The sequence below is a fragment of the Lissotriton helveticus genome, chromosome 9 (genome assembly GCF_964261635.1).
Source record: "Lissotriton helveticus chromosome 9, aLisHel1.1, whole genome shotgun sequence".
NCBI lineage: Eukaryota > Metazoa > Chordata > Amphibia > Caudata > Salamandridae > Lissotriton > Lissotriton helveticus.
The window spans coordinates 157,617,477-157,641,571 of NC_136070.1; the positions used below are offsets into that span (position 1 = coordinate 157,617,477).

The following is a 24,095-nucleotide window of genomic DNA, read 5'->3' on the forward strand; positions in this document are numbered from 1 at the left end:
CATGTAATTGGTCTGCTTTATTTCACTTGCCTTTTAATGATTCTAAAACAGTGACTATTATTACAAACTTTACCAATGTATATACTACTACCATGTTTTCTTTTAAAAACCTTTATTGTGAAAATTTCATTATACAAATACGAGCCTATAACCACGTGGGCCGGCCACGGAGCAAACTGTAATCGTATGTGATGAGTAGACATTTACACTGTAGAGGAACGTAACGGGCGGGCCATTAGGTTGCAAGAACTAAGGTGTCTAACAGTTACGGAATCGGTGGACGTACATTTTATAATTAAAATACGACAGGGCCAGTTACAATAAAATTATCTAGATATACATTTGCGGGCAAGTACCATGGGTGACGTTAATTCGAACTTTCAACAGTACAGTAATCAATAACACATCAGAACTTAATATCAATAGGGATGTCGAAATATTCAATCAATTCTCGTCCCCGCCCGCCATGTGCTTCAAAACTGCATACGTATCTCGTGATTTCAAGGTTCTGCAACCAGTACACAACAAGGAGTTACGAGTCCCATTTATTCCGGCGCCATTTTGGGCGAGGACGGGCAGGTCCAGGATATAGTCAAAATGTCTCTACCAACCATCGACTATGATGATGTTCATATGCTGTATTTATTAGAGTAACACTCATCTGTCCACATGAAATTAATTTGCCACAATCTAAACATGTCATTTTAATCTTTCCAAAGTTCTTCTAAAAATTTGGGACCGTTTCCCTTGCCTCTGAAGCTCTCAGTGCCACTTCTTTGATGAATGTACTAGCAGGTCAGGGGTTCTCCTCCAAATCTCTCTTTTATGCAGCACTATAATTAATTGGTGCCACCTCTCCATATGACGATGCATGGTATAGTTACCACAACTATATTTTTTTTCGGTTCCTCTGGAGAGTTCATCGTGGCAGATGAAGCGTGTAACGTACCGGGCATTTACCTTTTTTTGCATGTACAGGAAAGGAAAAAAAAATCGAGCGTCCGAGTTCTAATGTGTCCCAGGGCCATTTTAGTGGAGGACATGATACAGCGATAATGCCCTGGATAAGGACACTTCCTTCGGGCACCCCACGCCGTCTTTCGGCGCAGCATTGTAGGATGGCCACACCAGTGCGGCAACTTGCTAGACACCACCTCGGTGCCATCCGGATCTCGGCGCCCCACTGCAGATGAACTGCCTCCACATGGAGAAGCGGGAGAGGCTCGTTTGCGCCGCCTCCCCCCCCCCCTTCGGGCACCCCACGCCGACTTTCGGCGCAGCATTGTAGGATGGCCACACCAGTGCGGCAACTTGCTGGACACCACCTCGGTGCCAACCGAATCTCAGCGCCTTGTGTTGTCTTCCATTCCGAAAATATTGTTGGCAGCATTTTGAAAGGAAAGACAAACAGCCGTTTGTGGCGCTCACTACACCGTTCTCCTAGTGAGTCTCACATTGTTACATTTAGGAAGAATGTTGAAGAGTAGTATGTTGAAAATCTGAAGCCATTGTTATACAAACTCTCAACCAGCCTTGGATGGAAAAATCCTGAAGAATGTACAAACTGAAAACCAGTTTTTCTCTGTATAGCATCAGCAGCAACGCTTGAGTCAGCTTTGTGTGAAGCCGCCATTTTGATTCAATCAATAGCGTCCCCCTGCACACATTCAGGGACCTGGTCGTGTCTTCAGGTCAAACGGATTGTGGGACAAGATGCACAAAGGCAAAGGAAAAAAGTTCCGCCGGACCCCGGGAGGTGGCCGCCTATGTCATGGGCGATCTTAGGCCACACCAGGGCAATAGTGAAGCTGCAGCAGGTGCAAATAAGCTTCAGACAGTGTTACAAGCGCTGCTCAGAACTCTCAACTATGACACCACCTCGGTGCCATCCGGATCTTGGCGCCTTGTGCTGGTTCCGGCCTATTCACACATCGGTCCGCTACTGACGCCACCTCACAGGCCAACGGGGCACCCCACGCCGACTTTCGGCGCAGCATTGTAGGATGGCCACACCAGTGCGGCAAATTGCTGGACACCACCTCGGTGCCATCCAGATCTCGGCGCGTTGTGCTGCCTTCGGCCTATTCGCCACAAGTGCGCACGCAACTCAGCTGCATAGCGAGTGAAACACCAAGGGGCGCCCCACTGCAGCCGAGGAACCTCCATCTTGGGGGCGACGCACAGCATCACATTGCTTTCCAATGCAGTCAGATCCTCAAACAGCCCCCACTGACTGACGCGAACTCACAGGCCAACGGGGCGCCCCACGCCGACTTTCGGCGCAGCATTGTAGGATGGCCACACCAGTGCGGCAAGTTGCTGGACACCACCTCGGTGCCATCCGGATCTTGGCGCGTTGTGCTGCCTTTGGCCCCATTCGCATATCAGTCCGCTACTGACGCCATCTCACAGGCTAATGGGGCGCCCCACGCCGACTTTCAGCATTGTAGGATGACCACACCAGTACAGCAACTTGCTAGACATCACCTCGGTGCCATCCGGATCTCGGCGCCCCACTGCAGATGAAGTGCCTCTCAACTATGAAACCACCACTGTGACATCCGGATCTTGGCGCGTTGTGCTGCCTTCGGCCTATTCGCACATCGGTCCGCTACTGACGCCATCTCACAGGCTAATGGGGCGACCCACGCCGAGTTTCAGCATTGTAGGATGACCACACCAGTGCAGCAACTTGCTAGACATCACCTCGGTGCCATCCGAATCTTGGCATCTCAACGCCTAGTGGTATCTTCCATACAGAAAATATTGTTACGCTACCTTTGGCCCCATTCGCACATCAGTCCGCAACTTAGACATCACCTCGGTGCCATCCGGATCTTGGCATCTCAGCGCCTTGTGGTGTCAGTCAGAAAATATTGTTGCGCTGCCTTTGGCCCCATTCGCACATCAGTCCGCTACTGACACCATCTCACAGGCCAACAGGGCGCCCCACGCCGACTTTCAGCATTGTAGGATGGCCACACCAGTGCGGCAACTTACTAGACACCACCTCGGTGCCATCCGGATCTTGGCGCGTTGTGCTGCCTTCGGCCTATTCGCACATCGGTCCGCTACTGACGCAAACTCACAGGCCAACGGGGCGCCCCACGCCGACTTTCAACATTGTAGGATGGCCACACCAGTGCTGCAACTTGCTGGACACCACCTCGGTGCCATCCGGATCTTGGCGCGCTGTGTTGCCTTCGGCCTATTCGCACATCGGTCCGCTACTGACGCCGCCTCACGTGCCAACGTATTTTCTCCGCATTTTACACCCTATGCCGCATAACAGGTCATGTGACTTGTTTATAAAACTTTTCATTGGTTCATTTTACTTTTGGTTTCCTAATGATGGAAGGCTTGATCATATGACCTAAAAACAACACTTTTCATTGGATGAAAACTTTTTTTTTTTCCAAACGATGAAAGCCCCACCTTGTTTCTGGATGTTTCAGACTGAAGCTGGCGTCAGCATGAGAGCACCACCATCTCGTATCTCCGTCGTAGTCATTCCGCGAGCAATCATGGCAGCCGCTCCCCACCAGAAGCCTGCAGGAGTCGGGGCCCCCAAAACTTTTGATGAATTCTCAAGGCGGAGGGGACGCTTTCGAGAATGGGGTCCAAGACCTAGCAGACAAGCGTCCGATTTCCAAGGTGTCCCAGGGCCATTTCAGTGGACCAGGCCCAAAAAGGAAAGAGCCTGCCGCCATTTTGAGAGTCCTGTGACAGCCGCCTATCGCTGCACCGCAAGAGTGGGCGCAACTCAGCTGAATTGCGGCTTTTGACACAGTGGACCAAAAACGGACGGAATGGCAACTGAAACGGTAAAGGGGCGCCCCACTACAACAGATGACACTCCACCTGGAGAGGCCCGTTCACGCCGCCTCCCCCGGGGCGCCCCACGCCGTTATTCGGAGCAGCATTGTAGGATACCAAAACCAGTGCGGCAACTTACTGGACATCACCTTGGTGCCATCGTTCTGCTGCCTTGGAACTATTCGCACAACAGTTTGCTACTGAAGACCCACCCCCCGCGACGCCCCACGCCGTTATTTGCTGGGTGGCAACTTACTAGACATCACTTTCGTGTCATCTAGATTTCAGCGCGTTCTGCTGCCTTGGAACTATTCGCACAACAGTTTGCTACTGATGACCCGCCCCACGCCGGAAATCTGGACGTTGTGCTGCGTTGGGACTATTCGCACAGCCGACCGCTACTTCGTTGTTTTTCCCTAAAAATGTTTATATGTTATTACTATTTTTGTTTTCTTGTATATATTTATAAATTATTAAAGTTTTATAATCTTACTACTTTGTCGGAGTGCTATATATTTTTAATGTGACACATAATTGTAAAAACTTTGATGTACAAAGAGTCATCCCTGGAATCTTCCGCTTCACGCTCGGTCCCCTCCCCAATCACAATACAGGATGGTTTTCAGATAATAGCAACGCTTCTGCTGTGACGGATCTCATCGAGTGTGGGCCTTGATCTACTATAACTCCTTTGAAGAGGGGTGAATCTTTACAGCTGTGGCCATAAACTACATCTGCAGGGCTAGCTGATACCCTAGGACCAGCCTGGACAATCGGACACAGAGGAAAAGGAGTGTCAGAGGGTGCAGTAGTGAATAGGGCGAAAGGGAGGTGTCGGGCGGGCACAGGGTGTGATTCTCAGGAAAGAGCAGCGCAGATGGGGGGAGGTTTATTACCCATGCATAAGACAGAGAGCGGGGGTGACCACTGCCTGGGGGAGATGCTTGCGAGGGTGGGGAGCCATGCTAAGGATCGACAGCGTGCACAGAGTGGGTCTGGTCAAGGCATCTAAAATGGCTGCCGTGCACGACAAAAGTGTGGCATTTGAAAAAAGACAAGATGGCGCAGACAATGTTTTTCAACACTTCCTGATTTCCTTCGAATCGAACGTTAACAGACGTTGGGGCATATTACCAAAGTTAAGCGATATTTATCCCTAACGATGCATTGCAAAGATTTTTTTACCGTCAGAAATTATCGCAGATAAACCTTGCCTTGCTATCATCAAAGTTTATCGCAAATACGATAAAAACCGACCGCAATGCATTAATATCGCTGAAAACTCAGCGATATTCATGCATTACCGAGCTAATCCTCTTAGCCATGTTATCCACCTCCCATAGGATAACATGGCTAAGAACTGCTCAGGGCAGCTGTTACTTTTTGGAGATATTCGCGCTTATCTCGAATATTTCCAAAAGTTGATAATAGGAGATAGCGATGTTAGCGACTGTTTCCAGTCGCTAACATCTTGGCATGCCCACTTTGCATGTCATTAGTGATAAATATCACTCACATGCAAAGTGGGGCCCAAGATGGTCGCTATCTCCTACTAGCCGTCGCTAACTGGTGTTAGCAACAGCTAGGTAATACAGATATAATTTTATCTCCGCGAAGCGGAGCGCTGTTACAGATATATATCTTGTTTTTGAACGTTAATTTCTCAAAATGCACTGAAGCACATATATTGAGACCTAGCAAAGGCACATCGGGCTACCAGTCCCTAATATTTTACCAAGTTTCGTGCAAATCCATTCAGCCGTTCGATTATTATTATTATTTATTTTTTTTGCCCCGCGGGGCCCTTTTAAAACCTCCACATCAAACCTAGGGGATCAGCGAGGATCTACTATGCCCCCTTATGGTCATTTGCCCCTTCGCTTTGGCCTCCTCTTGTCTCTCGATCCTACCGAGAGACAAGATGGCGGCCGCTACGGACTGTTTGGAATGTTTACAGACAACGGAGAGCCAATCAGCTTCGCTTCGCAAAGCTCCGTAACGCGAAAAGTACGCGAAGCGGTGCGCTGTTACAGATATATATCTTTTTTTGAACGTTAATTTCTCAAAATCCACTGAAGCACATATATTGAGACCTAGCAAAGGCACATCGGGCTACCAGTCCCTACAATTTTGCCAAGTTTCGTGCAAATCCATTCAGCCGTAAGATTATTATTATAATTTTTTTTTTTTGCCCCGCGGGGCCCTTTTAAAACCTCCACATCAAACCTAGGGGGTCAGCGAGGATCTACTATTCCCCCTTATGGTCATTTGCCCCTTCGCTTTGGCCTCCTCTTGTCTCTCGATCCTACCGAGAGACAAGATGGCGGCCACTACGGACTGTTTGCGGCCACTACGGACTGTTTGGAATGTTGACAGACGCCGGAGAACCAATCAGCTTCGCTTCACAAAGCTCCGTTGCGCGAAAAGTACGCGTCCTAGGCCGCTGCCCGGTCCGCGCTTACAGATATATATCTTTTTTTAAACGTTAATTTCTCAAAATCCACTGGAGCACATATATTGAGACCTACAAAAGGCACATCGGGCTACCAGTCCCTACAATTTTGCCAAGTTTCGTGCAAATCCATTCAGCCGTTCGGGCTAAAAGTGAGGCCAACCGCCCTATGGAAATTAACATGGGAAAAACGCGTTTTGGGACCCCCCTTTTTTCTCGGCCCCCCCTTGACGAACCCCCCCCAAATTTTCAAAGGCTGCTCAGAAACAAAATGTGCCATTTTCCTGAAAATTTCAGCCAATTCCGTCCACAAACGGCAAAGTTATTAGACATAGAATTTTCAAAAATCCCATAGAGAAAAAATCCTAACTATATATACCTACTGGCGACCGCCAGTAGGTAATATATATATATATATATATATATATATATATATATATATATATATATATATATATATATATAGTTAGAGCCTAGTTTCCATAGGAAAAGCATTTTTTATTTTGTGAATAACTTTGGCGCCGTTTTGACAAATTTTCACAACATTTTCAAAACGAATTGTTCATTAAGGTCAGCTCCTGTCTTGAAAGTTTGGGGGTGATTGGTGAAGGGGGGGGGGCTAAGGAAAAAGGGGATCCCTAAATGCATTTTCCCCATTTTAATTTCCATGGGAAACTTTAGACGTGGCTACAGCCCGAGCTGCTGAACGGAATTTCACCAAATTTGGCAGAAATGTAGCTGTTGGTTCAGAAAGCATGCATGCTTTTTTTAAAATGGTGCAAATCCATTCAGTAGTTTTTGAGATATTTATAGATCTAGAGATATCAATATTTGAGAATTGGGAGATCTGATTGGTTGAGGTGTTCCGAGCACGAGCTTCCCTGGGATTGGCTGCCAACACTTCAAACTAGGAAGCCTTGGCAGCCATTTTGTGACTCGGTTAAGTAGAAGAGGGTAGGGTAGGAACAGTGTGACCTTTCTAGGGTGCTCAGGGGTGCCACAGGGAGTCAGAACGTACAGACACATTTTTAAATGTTTTCGAGGGGATTCGCGTAGGGCCTGGAAATCACGGTGGGAAAAAGAAAATTGGAGCGCGGTGTGAAGTGCTTTGTTTAATTAAGCCCCAGCGTGGGCTAGGTCCCGGGAACAATGCTTAGTTATAATGCCGGGTTTTGGGGAGCGACACTTTCTTGGAGCAAATGTAATGATATGGGGGTGGGGGGCTCACATGTTCCCTCCCCCTCCGCTTCGAGGAGCAATAAAACTTTGGAGGCATACGTAAAAGTGTGGAGGGTGTGGTGGGGGAAGCTTCCCCAAACTGCGGGAAAAAGAGAAACGGAGAGCGGTGTGGAGTGCTTCATTTAATTAGGCCCTAGGTGGGCTAGTACCCGGGAGCAAATTTTAGTTATGCTGCAGGGTTTACTTCTGTCAGGGGCAGGGCTTTAAGTGGGCCGGGTCTCCTCTGTGGTGAACACTGGCAGTTTTTTAAAGGGGGCCTCAAACGGGCCTCTCTCGGGCTCTGTTTTGTGCCCTGGCACAGGTGGCACGTTTTTTCCCAGACTGCAGTGACAGCAGGCACATTGATGTGTGCTGCTCACACTGCTCACTTCTTACTAGTGGAGAAGTTTCTGCATGACGTCATGCCAGTTGAGCGTTGTAGGGGAAAGGAAATCCTTTAAAAAGAGTCATTTTGTGTTGTGCGCATGCTGACACTGCTCACTTCTCACTAATGGAGAAGTTACTGCATGATGTCATGCCAGGTTAGCATTGTAAGGGAAAGAAAATCCTTTAAAGAGGGTCATTTTGTGTCTGGATTTCCCTCCTCTTTTTGAAACTCAGGAGCAGAAACATTATTGTGGTGTCACCAGGGCTTAAAGTGAAAGCTTTTTCAATATTAAGCAGCACACCAAATTCCCAACAAGTGACTTATTTGCAAATTAACAAAGCATTTCAGCTGGGACGGCCTTTGTCAAGTTACCCAAGCCGTTACTGGTCCAGCATTAAATAATCGTGATGTCATTATGGACATAGAAAAGTTACTGCAGTATGAACAATATACAAAATTCAATCAGCATAACCAAATTTGTACCCATTGCAGTATGATCTGACCATGGTGCTATAAATAAATTAATTTAAAAAAAGAATAGTACTAAAACATTACTAAATTAAATCATGGTGACAATATCGCCCATTATTATTATATGCCACAATTCACCCTGTTGAACACATTGATTTATTATCATCATGTTTTGGAACTTCTTGAATGCGTATAGCCAGTGCTGTATACACATTACGTGTTACTAATGCCCGTAAATATAGGAAGTGGATTGCAACATTTCCGCTACTCAGATGCTGGCGGTCACATGATTTGGATCAAGGGGAGGTGTAACCAGTCATTCTCATCAGGCGTATTTGAAATACCAAACCTCTCAAACCATTGCACACCCATATATTTTAAACAGTCAGAAAATTCTATATTAGATAACGTACATCCTGCAGTTATACTTAACCACAACGTTAACCTTACGGCGATATCGATAGGACCGGCAAATGCCCAATCCTTTTTATCGACCTGGAGGACAGGCGTGAAATAGACCAAAATAGAAAAAGCAGAAGGGGGAAAGAAATAAAATGCTAAAAAATATGTGTGTGCCAACTTCTCATACAGGAACGAAAAGTGAAAATATTTATAGATGAGTATAGGTCTAGGAAAGGTGAATTGGGTACTTTACCTTTCTGCACACATCAAATAGAGTGCAGCCCAACAGATATCGGAGCCTAAGCTAATGAACAGGCCAATAGGCTGGCCACTTTAAATGACTGATATCTCACTGCAATAATGGTGAAGGGTTGCTATGTATCGATACAATTCCGGGCCAGTTCCCAAAAGTATATAGGTACCTAAAGCCCCCACTCCTGAACTAATATGTATGTGCATCCAATATAAAAACTTTTATTTGGAAGTAAGTACCCTTAACACAGAAGAAGAAATGAAGAAAATAAATATATGAGAATGGATAGAGCATATAGATTCAGAAAACCCTTATATTAAACAGACCGTAGTCCAAACAGTTACACCTGCATGCGGAAATTATTTGAAACGTTATATCATTGGACACCTATATGTGTGTGCAGTTCCTCCTCCCTGTTCAGTCCAAAGGGCATCCTTGTATTGAGGTCAATTGTGTATTTTAATTCAAGAATACGTAGCTGTTTTTCCCTGTCACCTCCCCATATGTGTTTCAGAACTCTATCAATGACACAGAAACTGAGAAGCTTGTTGCTTCTGCTATGGGAATTGTAGAAATGTCTTGCTATTGGATAACTGAAGTCCTTGTTTGTTGTGGCCCTTTGATGCTCCAGGGTGTGTTTCTGAAGCGGTAACTTAGTGCTTCCTGTGTTTCTAAGACCACACAGACACTCTAGTAAGTGCACTACGAATTCTGTGGTAAAGATAATAAATTTACCAATTGTCCTTTCCCTTCCATCATTAGTTTTGTATCTTTTGCAGCTGGTAGTGTATTTACAGGCTTTTCAAAAATTGCATTTATAGAAACCCTGTGTAACTTGTAACCATGATGTTGCTGGTTCTGACTGCTTACAGCTTTGCTCTAATTTATCCTTCAGTGATTCCAGTTGTTTGTAAGTTATTATCAGAGAATTTTTTACAGTTTTATCACTTATTGGGTCTGCCTGAATGATGCCCCTATGCTTCTCATGATGGTTCTAAGTCTGTTGGTTCTGGCATTATAGGTAGGTGTCATGCAGGGGCTTCTGGCTAAGTCCTTTTTCTGTGATGTCACCTTACTTTTGAAAAGGACTTCTGTTTGTTTTACATTTAACAACTTATTACTGGCCTGAGTCAGGATTTTTCAGAATATCCTCGCTGTTTGAAATGTAGTTTCATGCATTTTTTCTCCTTCGCATACGCTTCCTCAGTGCTACAATTTCTGCATGCCCGCAAAAACTCCCCATAGGGAATACTATTTAGTAGGGAGGCAGGAGGATGACTGTGTGCATGCAAGGTGGTGTTGCCTGCAGTATCCTTCCTGAGTAACTTTGTTATTAACTTATTTTGCTTAACCATGATTTTGACATCCAGGAATTCACATGAAGAGTCACTAATTGTGTGAGTAAAACTTAAATTCTGACTATTATTGGATAGAGAATCAATAAATTCCACAACTTGATTCTTCTCAACTTCCCAGATGATGAAAAGATCATCTATGTACCTTAGCCATAGAGGCACACAATCAGTATATTTCTCATTTTTCTCGGTCCATACTACTTGCTCATCCCACCAGCCCAGAAATAAATTGGCTAGGCTGGGGGCGAAACAACTTCCCATTGCTGTTCCTGACTTTTGTCTGTATAATGTCTTCTAAAATAGGTAAATAATCTCCTGTAAACAGAATAACATCATTTGTTTAAGCATCACTGTGTGGTCTAGCTTGTCAATGGATTGCCTCTGTAGATAATAAATACACGCTTCAACCCCCTTTACTTGATCTTTACACGTATAAAGAGAGCATACATCTAAGGAGATCATAACATAACTTTTCTCCCATTTGATATCATGAATTCTTTTTAAGCACTCAGAGCTATCTTTACAGTGGGATCTTAGGTCAGTGACATGTGGTGCCCAAAAATGCTCTAAAAAAATTGAAGTATTTTCAAGGAGGCCCCCATTTGAGGAAACAATCAGCCTCCTCAGTGGTCTAATGGGATCTTTATGCACATTGGGTATAAAGTACAGGCTAGGTGTATGTTCGTCATCATCCAGGAGTAAATTTTTCCACCAGTCAGTCAGCAGAATATGAAATGTTATGATTGTTTTTTCATACATATCCCAATTGATTATCTCATAACACTTTGAGTCACTGAGCTGTTGTGTGGCTTCCATTCTGTAGTTGTCAATGTCCATCAACACAATGTTTCCCACTTGATCAGAGGTTTTAATAATGACTGTTGGATCTTCGAATAAATTGCTTGCACCGACACGTAGGTCAGGGTGCACAGCGTTTCTTGGCGGAGACTTGGGAAATATATGCAAGACCACAAATACCATAATGGCCGGAGGCCGGTGGGCGGGGCTTATTTGAAAATAAAATGGTGGTGATTTGCAAACAATCTGTGAATGGTTTCCTGTTTGCCAGTGATCAAGGGAGGAATATCCTGAAACGCGTTTGGCTGAGGGGGCTGTGCGCGCTGCCCTTCCTGCTGCACACCGCGCTTGCATGGAGGTCTTTAACCCAGCAGTGGGGCTTTTTCCACAAGGTGCGAATCTTTTTGAACTATTTTAGCGGCCTGCCCGGTCGCGGAAACTGCCCGCCGCAGCAGCGGAGAACGAGTGCATGACCGCTTGGACTCGTGACTGGTGGGGTCCCAACAGCGTGATTATACATGCATAGAGGAGGAAAGCGATGCTCAACACCCACCCACTTGGATTTTAATTTGTGATGGGGAACACTCATGGAGCCCACTAGGGAAATATATGCAAGACCACAAATACCATAATGCCCGGAGGCCGGTGGGCGGGGCTTATTTGAAAATAAAATGGTGGTGATTTGCAAACAATCTGTGAATGGTTTCCTGTTTGCCAGTGATCAAGGGAGGAATATCCTGAAACGCGTTTGGCTGAGGGGGCTGTGCGCGCTGCCCTTCCTGCTGCACACCGCGCTTGCATGGAGGACTTTAACCCAGCAGTGGGGCTTTTTCCACAAGGTGCGAATCTTTTTGAACTATTTTAGCGGCCTGCCCGGTCGCGGAAACTGCCCGCCGCAGCAGCGGAGAACGAGTGCATGACCGCTTGGACTCGTGACTGGTGGGGTCCCAACAGCGTGATTATACATGCATCGAGGAGGAAAGCGATGCTCAACACCCACCCACTTGGATTTTAATTTGTGATGGGGAACACTCATGGAGCCCACTAGGGAAATATATGCAAGACCACAAATACCATAATGCCCGGAGGCAGGTCGGCGGGGCTTATTTGAAAATAAAATGGTGGTGATTTGCAAACAATCTGTGAATGGTTTCCTGTTTGCCAGTGATCAAGGGAGGAATATCCTGAAACGCGTTTGGCTGAGGGGGCTGTGCGCGCTGCCCTTCCTGCTGCACACCGCGCTTGCATGGAGGACTTTAACCCAGCAGTGGGGCTTTTTCCACAAGGTGTGAATCTTTTTGAACTATATATATATATATATATGCAAGAAATCGCCATTCACCATGTCCCCTACTCCCGCAGAAACAGAATAACGTAGAGTGAAACCACTATTTCGTGCTGAAATCCTTAGTGCTTTATTTGTGCAAAATTGTGCTAGAAATCCGCCATATATATATATATATATATATATATATATATATATACATATATATCCACAGCTCATTTCTGCGTATGAACCCAAGCCTCTCACAGTCGTGGGCTGCGGCGGGGTAGCGGACCCCTATAATCCACCTTGATCGCTCCTTACTTCTTTTTGGAAAAAACGATGCCACAGCCACTGAATCCTGAACACAGCGTGTTTATTTTAAGTTGATAAAGCCAAAATCACTTGACGCGTTTCGGAGGAGACCTCCTTTATCAAGTGATAAAGGAGGCCTCATCCGAAATGCGTTGAGAGATTTTGGCTTTATCAACTTAAAATAAGCACGCTGTGTTAAGGATTCAGTGACTGTGGCATCGTTTTTTACAAAAAGGAGTAAGGAGTGATCAAGGAGGAGATATATATATATATATATTCACTGAAAAACCATAGGTTTCACACACGTTATAGGTAAAAATTAGCATTTAAAAAACCTCAGAAATTCACTGAAAACCCAAAGGTTTCACACATGTTATAGTTAGCTGGACATTTCACTCATACAAAACCATTGAAATTCCCCCGTTATAGTTAACTATAACTCGCGCGCCCGCAATGCACTGCTGATGAAGTCACATATTACATCACTCATGACATGGTCAGTGACATCATTCATGACATCACTGATGACATCTCAAATGACATCAATGATGACATCACTGATGACATCATCCAGTGAATGTGTGTCTTTCTGAAAAATAAATATTTTTTATATATGTGTATCTAAAGGTCGATGGAAAAATACATGGGTTATATAAGTGTCTAAATGGATGATTCTGTTTGTGTAAAATTGATTGGATAACTGATTGATTAAGTGTATCTTAGCGAATACATGCATTAGCGAGTAATGTTTAAATATGTAAATATCTGTATCAGTGTCTCACTTTGTGTATAAGTGGCTGCATGGGTTGGTGACTAGCTACATGAGTGTCGATATGGGTTATTAGTTGGTTTTTAGAGTATCAGTATGAGTGTTTGTATGGTTTAGTGGGGGTATTACTTACCGCATAGATGCATGAATGGGTGACTCACTGTTACTATGTGTTTTGAAGACAGAATGTACGCCGGACTGTATGGGTGGATGAGTGTGTGTATGAGTGTGTGTTAGTGAGTGAATCACTGTCTCAATAGTATCTTTATGAGTAACTACATATGTTTTAAACTAGTATGTGTGAGTATTGATGTATATGTTAGTATATGTGAGAGCGAGAGATTGTAAGAGTTCCTGTATAACTAAGTTTTTTGTTTCTATAAGTTCTTGTTTAAGAGAGTAAGTACGTGTACGATTCTGTAGAAGTAAGTGTAGTGGTGGGTGCATAGCTGTATATGCAAGTAAATGGATCTTTGATAGTTTATTTGCATGTGTCAGTCTGTGTGCGAGTAACTCTATAAATGAGTGTCGGTGTGTAATAAGATGTATAGGTGTATGAGTACATATGATGAGTGAGTACATGTATGAGTGCCTATATAGATCAGTTAGTGAATGACTGGATGTGTATGTAGATTTTGGAATTACTGAATAGGTTGTTCTAACTGGAATTGGTATTTCCATTTTTTTTGAAAAATGTTGTTTCTATTTTTGAATGTGTGTATCAAGAGTTATATTACGCTATTACGCTGAGAGGAGGTCTGTCACTCTTTCACAAGGATGATGTCATCAGTGATGACATTTGAGATGTCATCAGTGATGTCATGAGTGATGTCACTGACCATGTCATGAGTGATGTAATATGTGACGTCATCAGCAGTGCATTGCGGGCGCGCGAGTTATATTTAACTATAACAGGGAACTTTCAATGGTATTGTATGAGTGAAATGTCCAGCTAACTATAACATGTGTGAAACCTATGGTTTTTCAGTGAATTTCTAAGGTTTTTTAAATGCTCATTTTTAACTATAATGTGGCTGAAACCTATGGTTTTTTCAGTGAATTTCAAAGGTTTTGTAAATGATAATTTTTAAAGTTATTAATTGTTGTATTTTTTTATACTAATTTACTAGATTATTTTAAATGATTTATTTTTAGATATTTTATTTTTTTAAATTACATTACATATTTTTCATATAAATTGAAAAATACATGTTTTTAAAAATATTGAAATTGTGATATATATTTTTTTCTATATATTTTTTTAATTTATATATATTTTACATAGCAGGCAATGATATCCTATAGAAGGAAATTCAAGTTACTGTAACTACAATTAGAATTACTTTTCAGGATCAGTAGTGGGCTAAAAGATGCAGCAATGACATCTCTCGTGATAACAGGTGAGTAAATCGGAATTTGTTGTTCGGCTGAATTTACAGGAATTTTTTAAACTTCCAAAACTCCACACTTTCCATGTGAAACCAGTCAATGTTAGCCTGTGCACTGTTAACTCACTCTACCTTTTTCTCACTGTTGTGCCTCTGCTGTGACCCAGAAAACGCCCTGAGACCCTGCCTGCTTATGTTCTTTGTGAAAAACGTTCTTAACGGTAGCAGCATCATCTTTTTGGTGTGTAGGAACACACAGCCTATGTCCACACGTGCTGTATACTAGGGGGTGCAAAGGCGAGAGGTGAAAATGTAAGATTGCACGTAATGACCAGCCCCTGCTCAAAGCAGGTTGTGCAAGAACAGAGAGGAGAATGACTTACCATAGATGACAGTCCAAAACCAAGACTTGCAAAGGGTGGAGCAACTATCTAAAGAATCAGGATAAGAGTTTAGTCTTACATCGTTGTGAAATATGGAGAAACTCAGAAAAGTAGTGAAGTACATTTAGGATGTTCCTCAGATGAGAGATTGGATGGACAACATTTTGAACAAAGGGATATTCTATGAAACTGTGGATGATAGTGGAGGTTCTGGAAAGCTGTGGAGAATGTATGCAACATTAGGAGCTTGTATGCAGCATGGAAGTAATATTATGTGAATTGTAAAGAGTGCAACAATTCTGTAGGTTGCTGAAGGATAGGAGCCAAGTTCTGTAGTGTCAAAGCAAACGAGCGACTTCTGTATTGTTTTGAAAGATGTGAGAGGAGTTATTTGGATTTGTGAGGAATAGAAGCGAGGTCTATGGAACTAGGAAGGATGCAAGAGGAGCTCAAGAAAGCTGCTAACGCTGTTCTGTGGAGTTGCGAGGGATGGGGGAATTCTGTGCAACTGTTAAGGAAACTGAACAAATGGAGGTGACTCAAGAGCTATAAAAGGCAGCAGATGTGGGAAAACAGAAGACATTCTGCAAATTAGTTAGGGGGATTATGCATAGTTGTAAAACATGGGAGGAAATTTCTGTATATTTTGAAGGTGTAGATTTGTGATGGATGGGAAGTATGCTCTACACTTTTGAAGGATGGGGAAGTGCTATGAAGTTGAGAAGGGGTAGAAAGACTTTGTAAAGATACGAGAGAAGTTCTGCAGATTTTGAAACATGCAACAGTTCGGTATTGTTTTGAAGGATGGGAGGTAGGAGATAGAGTGCGGCATGCTAGCCCCTGGGGGAATCTTGGTGCCGAGTACCAGAAGTGGTACTCACTTACTTTATTGACTTCGGAAAGATGAAGGGCTGAGTGGTCACGCCGGAATTGAAACCTGTGACAAGGAGGTCAAAGGGACATTGCTGACCGGGTCAGACAATAACCGAGAGAAGCAAGAGTGGCAACTACATGACCCGAAGGAAGTCAGCAAGGGAAGCATTGAGATGCTGTTCAAAGTAGCACTGTATCTTCCTGGCCTGACAGGGTGGGTGAGCTGGTGAACTCAGCAGTGTTGCTGAGACCCCGAGGCTGAAGCGGAAATGTAACAGCGCCAGCACTTGGTGTCCCAGGGGGTCCGATTGCTATTGAGAGGTGCCTGTAGTCACCAATTCAAAGTAGTGTGTCACTGCAGTGAAGAGGTGAAACTCTCCATTTCAAACGAAAGAACTGGAAGCACCCAGTGTCTGACAACACCAGCCCATTTAAAGCAGGCAAACAAGGGACGTCAGTGCAAACCGGCAATATCACTCAGTGACTCCAGGGCTCACTGTGGCCTGCAGATCACGAGACTGAATCCAGCAATATCACTCTGACTTCAGGGCTCACTGTAGCCTGCAGATCACGAAACTGAATCCACCAATGTCACTCGATGACTTCAGTGATCACTGTGGCAGGGAGTGCAGATCACGAGACTGAATCCGGCAATAGCACTCAGTGACTTCAGGGCTCACTGTGGTCTGCAGATGTCGAGCCTGAATCTGGCAATGACCGTCTCAGCCCTTCCTTCTTCCGTTGTAAGTAGGCTGGGAGTGATTACATCTGGTTAAGGTATGTCGTGATACTGTCACAAAGCTCACTTTGAGGGGCACTCCTCTGACAGAGGCCCGTGTTTGCCAGAGCACCAGAGGAGAGCATGTCCGCATCAGAGGAGAGGTGTCCGCAGCAGGAGTCAGGACAGGTTTAGGACAGAGCTAGCGAGCTATGGGGTGGGCTCAAAGACGGAGACCCCCATGGCACACTTCACACTCTGCACAGGGCCGTGCATACACACTGCGAGGCACCTACAGACACTTCACAACTAACAGACAACAAATCTGGCAACACTGGGCTACAGTTCTAGCATTTACTGAGAAACTCAGAGCAGTGCCATTTTAAAAAGACAGTGGTCAGTCCCCCTAGAAAGTACAGCAAATGAGATTCTTCACTGGTGATGTTTGGCCAATGAGAGTTGCTCTAATTTTGATAGCAAGGCTTGGAATGCAAACAGTGGTGGATAGATTGACGTATCCTTCTTCGGGTTGAGAGATGATAGAAGTTTGAGCTAGAGAGATTGGAAGCGGAAATGCGATGAGAGATATTTCGGCTCCGACTCCCAGTGCTGGTCATTGATTTAATAAAATTGTTGCCGGATGGATATTTAAAATTGGTGTTCTAGGAGTGACAGCAGAGAGGTACGGGGTCACAATAGTAGAGGCACAAGGAACGGAATTTGGCAGTCAAGTTACTCATTTATTATTGCAACTTTGTTTCCTCTGTGCCATTTTGACTACCAACTGCACACACTAGCTTAGTATTGGAAGCCCTGATTTGCCATACGACTCCTTCACTACCACCGCTTTCCAGAGCCACTAGGTTACGGATGAAATCGCCTGTCTTCAGGTCCCAAAGTTTAACGGTGCCATCATCTGAGCTTTATACCACAAACTTCGAGCTGAACTGTAAGCAAGTGACAGCACTCTGATGCTTCTGGGGGGCCTGCAGTGTCTGTAAGCACTGTCCTGTCTTTATATCCCAGATTTTCACTGTGGAGTCGGCATTTCCTGAGACGAGGGTGTTGTTCCGCAGCTCCATCCCACTGGTCAGGGACTGATGACCCATAAGCGTGTGTAAACAATTTCCACTTTCCACATCCCCGACACGGATAGAGGTGTCCAAGAAGCCGCTCACAATAAGCTCCCCATCAAACTGCAAGGAGTAGTGGTGTGTCCTTGCAGAGTGTGAATGCAAGACTCCGTCTCCGGGTCCCAGACCTTCACAGTGTAATCATTAGCACCGCTGACCACCTTCTTGCCATCGTACTGCACACAGCAAACAGCAGCCACATGACCCATAAGTACATGCAGACACTGTCCAGTCTCAATGTCCCAGAGCCGCAGGGTGGCATCACGTGAGCCGCTAACAACCCTGCTTGCGTGGAGGTGCATACAGCGCACTGTGGATGTATGCCTGTACAGGGTGTGGATGCACTCGCCAGAGTCTGCGTTCCAGACCTTCAGCGTCCTGTCTGTGGAGCCACTAATCACTATATTAGGACCAGACGCCGCCAGTGTGCCCCACCAATGTCTGTCAATTGCCATCAGACCTGCTAACTATCCGGTTCCCACAGAACTGAAGACAAGTTATGACGTGATCATCATGTCCCTTTAGCACCTTAGGGGTCCTGATGTCCCCGCTTCGCCAGTTCATATCTATCTGGTGCTGCCTCATGAAACCAAATTTCCATGGACTGTACATGAAACCAGGTGTCAGCATCCTCCGCTGCCTCAGGTTGAGGGGCTCATCAATTCCTTCATCTCTGCATTTTTCCCGCCATAGCAAATTGTCCTCAGCCAGGATCCTCCAGTAGCGGCAGGTCTGAGCGGCTCGCAGAATGTCCCGGGCGCTCTAAGAAGAATAGTACGTACAAGGCAAGCTCTTTGGGTAGTAAAGAGATGAAATCCAATGCGATAGCAAAACATATGGAGAAAGAACATGAAAGTCAGTGGGAATGTCTCAAATTCTGGGCCATAGAACAAGTGCCATTAAGTTTTATATTCATTAGAGAGCCTCCTGTTTTCATATCATCATCATTATAAACATGTGCAAATAAAATAATAAACACATGTGTGCTGCAAACAAAAAGTAAATACAATGTTTACAAATCATCGGCTTGCTGACTGTCATGGCATCTAATACATAAAGAAAACACATAAATAGTGTACGGTATATGATCACCTTGTTGTGTGGCATTATAAGTTCATTTGTGCCAAAAAATAATAGTAATAATGAATTAGTGTGAAATTTTATCAAAAAAGTCTCAGGGTGAGCCGCAAACTCTTGTCAGTAGCTGAAAACCCCCGGCAAAAGATGCACGTACTGATTGAGCTACGTCCCCGTTTACATGAAAAGCAGTCAGATAGGCAATATAGACCAGTTTACAAGCATGCAACCCAAGTGGGTTCAGCCGATATGAGTAAATACCTAAACCTACCAGTGCACTTCTCAATAAACATATGATTGATACGCCCAAGTGGGCCATAATAAAAACTCATAAAAAATAGCCTACCATGTGACACTGTCTGGATATTTAGACATATAACAATAATCAAATACACTACTGATTGAGATTTGGCTAGCTAGCAGCTTATTTGACCCGAGTGGGTAAAAATAACCAGTGTACTAAATGCCTAATGCGGGATCATATACAAACTAATAACAATGTACAAATTACATATTGTTTCGGCCTCAGGGGCCAGCATTTGTATAACATTGTAAATCACGTTGGAACTGTGGCTCAATGACTTGCATCATATACTTGATTTGAGATGGTTCACAGCGATCGATGAGCTCATCTAATGCTAGCAACTTCTTGGGACCGGTCCACTTCTGAAAGGTTCGCAGCCAGTCCTGCAGCTCTGCTGGAGGGGCGATGGAAGGGATTCGTCGACGCTGATGCCCATGGTGGTTGGCATTTCGCAGGTCCTCAAATGTTGTGGCACTGTTTATGCATTGTGCTAATGACCTAAAAGCCTTTGCATAACTTCTTTCCAGGAAATAGGGTTCTCATATCAACACCATTCTCAGACTTTCATTTCATCTTGGGCCGAACATGACGAATGAAGTTCCCCTCCTCAGTACGCTCCAGATAATCAATCCAGCGCTCATCCATCATATAATAGAAGTGGACGTCACTGTCATCCTCTCCATCTTCGCTCTCTTCCTCCCCTTCATCCTCTCCTCGCACGTCAGAGCGGTCAGGCTCTTCCGACTCATCCTCCTCTTCCTCCCCCCAAACGGCATGAATCTCTGACTCTTCTTCCTCCTCTCTGCCCGTGCCTCTGGAATGTTCCTGAGACACGTTGCAATTCAAAGCATCTCCTGTAGAACTGGATGGCCTTGGCTGTGTGTTGTTGTCCGAGCAGCTACCCCAGCCAGTATCACCAATGCACTGCCTCTTCCGGCATGTTTATTTCCAGAATGCGGGTGGTAATCCCCTTCACATGCAGGATATCTTCTAAGGAGTTGAACCCCTTCAGCTCCTCTCTCTTCCGCACGATGCCCCGGGCTCTCCTCCTGCCGATACCCCTCAGCGCCCCCTCCAGCTCCTTGACGCCCGCTCAGTTGATGTCCATCGCGCTCCTCCGCTGCGGCTCCGGATGCTCCATGCTCTCTCTACCCGGGGATCTACTCCAACCGCAGCCAGGAAACTCCGAGGACCTACAGGCCTCCGTGCGCATTTATTAATATTTTGTTTTAATTGAGCCCAAGTATGCCGAGTTGGAATCCCCATGTAAAAAAAATAATGATAATAAATATGCAAATTTTTATTTATCCCCAGGGTACGCGTACCTACGTGAACCCCGCGATTTAAAAAAACAACAACATTTTCTTGGGACCTTGGGGGTCCTTGTGGGACCCCCTGAGCAGGCCTAGGGGGTCAGGGTGTTTCTACCCTGCCCCCTTTGCATGTTTTCCACCTTTGTTTCCCTGCTTTCTTGTGCCTCAGTCTACCAAGGCACAATATGGCTGCCAACACTTTCTGGTTTAGAGTGTTGACAGACAGTGGACAGCCAATTAGCATTCAGCTCGTGCTCGGGAAGGTACAGAGTACAGTAAGCTTACAGTAAGCTTACCGTAACACCTCCAAAATATATCTATGATTTTACTTATGATTTTCTCACAAACCACTAAACGGATTTACACCATTCAACAAAAAGCGTGATCTACGAACAGAACCTTTTTGCCAAGTTTGGTGTAATTCCGTTTAGCCGTTCGGGCTGTAGCCCTGGCTAAATGTCCCATGGGAAATTGCATGGGGAAAACATGTTTTGGGACCCCCTTTTTTCTTGGCCCCCGCTTCATGAATCACCCCCAAACTTTCTGGGAAGGAGCGGAGCGGACCAGGCCATTTTCTTGGAGAAATTCGCAAAGATTCGTCCACCGGCGCCAAAGTTATTCCAAATAGAATGTTGCGGATTTCCTATGGAAACTAGGTTTTAACTATAACTACCTACTGGCGACCGCCAGTAGGTAATATATATTTATATATATATATATATAGAAATGGTATAATCTACAAATGTTAGGGAAGGAAGAACACCTATTCCTACGGAGTAATAGCCCAATGCTTCCAACGTTCTACCATCTTCCCAAGCTCCACAAAAATGCGACAGCACCACCTGGGCGTCCTATTGTGGCATCTATTTATGGACTGACAGAGAATATGTCCAAGTTCGTGGACTCTGTTCTTTTTCCCCTTGTTATTGGTCTGAATTCTTATATCCAGGACACGAAAGATTTCTTAAACATTATCGAAGGTATGAGCTGGCAACCTGACTATCTACTTATGGTGATGGATATCACCAGCCTGTACACTAACATTGACCACCAGCAGGGCTTAAATGCTGTTAGACATTTTTTGGAAAAGCGCCAACTGCGTTTTACGCAGCACAATTCCATGATTTTGGAATTTGTACAGTTTTGTCTGAATAATAACATTTTCTTATTTGGTGAGCAATTGTACTGGCAAATCTCTGGTACAGCGATGGGCACCTGCTTTGCCCCCAGCTACGCGAACTTGTTCGTTGGCTGGTGGGAGGAGCAGGTGCCCAGAAGCTAGAAGGGGGGTCAAGACTGCGGCAGGGTGGTACACTGGTACCGTTACATAGACGATCTTTTTATCGTATGGCAGGGGACTACTGCCAGTGCGGAAATGTACATCAAAGATCTGAACAACAACAGTTACAATCTGCACCTTACAGGTACTATTAGTCGAGTGGCAGTCGACTACCTGGACTTGAGGGTGTACATTGATGAGGATCGGGTACATACTTCCCTGTATAGGAAAGAAACAGCAGGGAATTCCATCCTGTATGCTGAAAGTAGCCATCCGCCTAAGCTCATTAAAAGCATCCCTTATGGGGAACTCCTCAGACTCCGCAGAAACAGCACGCAGGAACATGAGTTTGAGAAGGCGGCCCATGAGTGTCTGGAACGTTTCAGACTAAGGGGCTATGGCGACTCCCTATTACAGAGTACATTAAAAAGAGTCAGGAAAATACCCAGGACAGAATTGCTAAAAAAGAAAAAGGAATCAACAGCAAACAATCTGCAGACTAGGACTACTAGCACAGAGGTAAATAAGTTTAGGATGATAACTCCTTATTCTTCTGGAGCAAATCATCTCAAAGCTATGATGAGAAAGAACTGGCATATCCTGCGCACAGACACTATATTGAGGCAAGATCTGCCTCTCTATCCTCTAGTCACCTTTAGCAAGAGTAGATCATTGGGGGATATGTTGACACATAGCCATTTCAGCACACCCACCAATAAATCAAACAAACTGAAGGACATGAGTGGATTCTACCCTTGTGGCCGCTGCAAAGCGTGTGCCGCAAGTAAAAGAGTTCTCCGATTTGAAAATCAGATGACGGGTAGATCCATGACTATAAAGAAATTTCTAACATGTAGTACTGTCTATGCAGTGTACTGCCTGGTATGCCCGTGCGGCCTCCGCTATATTGGGAGTACCATTAATCAGTTGAAACTGAGGGTGCTTGAGCACCTCAGAGCCATTGATAAAGTTGACCCATCTTACCCCGTAGCACGTCACTTTTCTGAGTTCCATAATAAGGACCGCACCAAATTAACATACTTTGGGTTGGATTATGTACCTAATAACATCAGGGGTGGAGATAGATTAAGAAGACTCAGAAGATTAGAATCTAGATATATTATTGATTTAGCTACGAAACATCCTGGGGGTCTTAACAGTGGGGAGGAAATGGCTATTCATCTAGGCAAATGAATTTCCTATATTGACTATGTACCGTATGCTGATATCTTGGTCTGCTGATATCCTGTCCTGTGGTACATGCTATAAACAGTTATAAACCTTGAGAATGGCCTTGGAGTAGGCATGCCCTAGCCTCACGATCTTATGAAACAGGCACAGCTAACTGAAATAAGATAGAGACAAAAAGCTTTTGTGTACCTTTTATCATGAACTTGTACAGACTATACATTAATTTTGTTTATTATCAATTGTGTATATATGTGCATATTCACTGAAACTCTGAAGGAATATGAGTTGGGATAATCCTCATATGTATTTTTTGGTGTATATATACACCTTTTGATAACATCTCTTAGGTGCAATGCACATATGTGGATTTGTGCGTATATGTATATTTATATATGTATATATATAGTTGTAGATGCTTATCTGGCTTTGATATTCATGCTGATATGAACCTTATCCTGATTGCAGTAGACTAACAATGTAAGGACCCATGCCAATCCACGGCAGGATACTGTTATATAGTATAACTTACACAATCATCAAATTTGGGCATTTACCTCTTGTTATTCCAACCGATACACGGTTTGATGTTTTAGGAAGGGTAATTGTTGTGTTGATATTTACACCTTATCCACTACAAGATGGCGCCCGTATTGGATCTTGGGTTTGTCCTTCCCCTATGTCTACCACCTATAGGAGGGTTCATAATGATGTCATGTGCCCAGTGTCATCGACACTGACGAAGGCTGACGCCGAAACGCGTTTGTTTGTTGACTTTGCATATTAAAACGAGACCGTAATTTACCACCTCCTGAGTGCTGCTGTTCCTTTCGAGTAAGGGAGCTAAGAGCGTTTATATATATATATATATATATACATATATATATATATATATATATATATTACAGCTCCAGCCGTCCCTTGTTCCAAGAAGACGA

At 44.4% G+C, this 24,095-nt stretch overlaps 1 pseudogene; it reads right to left on the minus strand.

The window, feature by feature from the left end:
* Window positions 1-17,606: 17,606 nt before the first annotated feature.
* LOC144783150 (uncharacterized) lies at window positions 17,607-20,590 on the minus strand (annotated as a pseudogene).
* Between the last annotated feature and the right edge of the window lie 3,505 nt (window positions 20,591-24,095).